Source organism: Pinus tabuliformis, chromosome 2_1, assembly GCF_031772625.1.
Source record: "Pinus tabuliformis cultivar Carrire ecotype Pingquan chromosome 2_1, CPIR1, whole genome shotgun sequence".
Taxonomy (NCBI): Eukaryota; Viridiplantae; Streptophyta; class Pinopsida; order Pinales; family Pinaceae; genus Pinus; species Pinus tabuliformis.
Genome location: NC_142299.1, coordinates 288,027,320 through 288,029,808, shown reverse-complemented (window position 1 = coordinate 288,029,808; position 2,489 = coordinate 288,027,320). Strand labels below are relative to the sequence as shown.

General features: G+C 37.0%; 1 pseudogene; it reads left to right on the top strand.

The window, feature by feature from the left end:
- Positions 1-805: 805 nt before the first annotated feature.
- On the top strand, positions 806-1,883 carry LOC149199906 (cationic amino acid transporter 1 pseudogene; annotated as a pseudogene).
- Positions 1,884-2,489: the final 606 nt, after the last annotated feature.

Sequence of the window (2,489 nt, the reverse complement as noted above, 5' to 3'; positions counted from 1 at the left end):
AAAGCTGCATTGGGAAATCTACAATGTAACTTAAATGAGATGAAACAGAAACTTTCAAATTCTGTTATGAAATTTTTGAAAATTGCTTTTGGATTGTAAACAAATATTTACCTCAAAATCAATGTCCTTGATGAAATATCTAGTTTATTTTCAAACATAATACAAAAATAGGCCTTGAGAAGGATCCTAATAATCTGTTTCATCATTGTCCCAGTTTTCTTTAATCCCGCATTTCACCAATATTGAAGACTATCTAGGGGGGACAATCAACACAAAATTGGATAAGCAAATTCTTTTTCAAGTTGAAAATATCCTTGTTAAGCTTATTGTGTAGGGAGTTATATTAAAAGCAGACCATACATCAATGGTCTCAGAAATCTAGGACCATTAATATTTGCATATGGGAAACTCTAGGAGCTGTATCTATTTAACACTACCCCTTCCTGAAAGAAATAGAGAATATTTATGTATGCAAGAGTGAAGCTAATTGTAAGAGACCTGGATTTTGATGCTGCTAGATGGTTTAATTAGTGTACTATTTTTTTTCACCTACAAAGGGTGCTGAAATGGCTGGGTTGCCATATCCTGCAAACCCTGAACTTTTAATGAGCCAATGGACTTTGGCTATCTGTGATTTAGTATTAACTGCTTCCATATAAAAGGGAAAATTGTATTCTCATTATCTAGCCATTAGACATACTCTTCTTCCATGTGATAGATGCATTCAACAAAAAAAACTTCGTCATCTATATTAATTTGTCATTTTTGTTTCCCACAGTTTGAAGGGAACTAGAAGTGATGTCATTGGAATTGATTTATGCCTTACAGAGTGAGGGGTATTTTCACATCAGTTACAGTTATGTTTTTCACATACCTTGGTTTCGATGAAGTCACAACAATGGCAGAAGAAACCAAAAATCCTGCAAAGGGATTGGACTAATTGGATCCATGGTGGTCGTCATAATGGTCTACTGTCTCATGGCTATGACATTATGCCTGATGCACAGCTACAAAACCATTGATCCTGATGCTGCATACTATGTAGTTTTCACAAAGGTGGGAATGGATTGGGTGAAATACATAATAGCCCTTGGAGCCCTTGAGGGCATGGCCATTGTCATAATGGTGGGTGTTGTAGGCCAGGACAAGTATCTGACCCACATTGCAAGGAAACATATGTTCCCACCCTGGTTTGCATTGGTACATGAGAAAAAAGGAACTCCAATCAATGCAACTTCCATAATGATCATTACCACATCAGTTATAGCATTTTTCACAAGCCTAGATGTCCTCTCCAACCTGCTATCCATCAACATTTTGTTCTTATTCAGTCTAGTAACCATAGAACTACTTGTGAGGAGATATTATGTTTCTGGAGAAACAAGTATTAAATATCAGCAAACGCTAATCATATTTCTAGCTATAATCATTGCATCCTCAGTTGCCACTGCTGTATACTGGGCTACTAGTGATGGGTGGATTGGTTATCTAATATCAGTGCCTGCATTGTTTCTAGGTACATTAGCACTAAGGTTGTTTGTTCCAATGGCTAGAAAGCCAAATATGTGGGGGGCCATTGGTGCCTTGGATACCAGTTCTATCCATTGCCATAAATGTTTTTCTTTTGGGTTCCATAAATAAATGCTTCCTTCATCAGGTTTGGTGTTTGGACTGCCATAATACTAGTGTATTACATCTTTGTTGAACTGCATGCATCATATGACACCGCCAAAGCTGCTGACACACATAAAATGGGGAAGCTTGATGATTTAGAGCAAGTTTCTGTAGTGGAAGGAGAAAATGGAGCTTCGCACAATAGGCCCCAAGATATCCTGTACATAGATGGCTTCCAGCTTTCTCTTATTATTAGAAAGAAGGTTTGAAGGTTTTAAATTGATTCAAAGCTAACTCAAATTAATGGAAATGCATGAAGATCTGAGATGCATATAAGATACATTTGAGTTTAGTTAACTGATGTTTACATGTAATGACCCCCGAGGAAAATGCATGAGGTTGCATGGGGTACACTTGCAAATTTGCAAATATTTCAAAAGATATAGCTAGGCATGGGAAAACTTACAAATCTACAGTTTCATGGGATTGAATAATTTTAATGAAGTATAAATGAACCTACTCCTATTTCTCTGTCATACGGGATGAACAATAAGGAAGTTTTGCAGAAGTTGTGAGAAGCGGGTGAGAAAGCTAAGATTGAGCTTTCTTCAACCACCTCGATAGATATTAATCTGCCTTTCATCACATCAGATGCCTCTGGTGCAAAACATTTAAATATTCAGTTGACTCAGTCGAAATTTGAAATTCTTGTGAATCATTTGATTGAAAGAACAAGGCAACCTTGTAAGGATTGTATGAAGGATGCTGGTGTGACTCCTAGGAAGGAGATGAAGTATTATTGGTGGGAGAAATGACTAGGGTCCCTAAGGTTCAACAATTAGTTGCTGAATTGTTTGGTAAGGAACCAAGCAAAG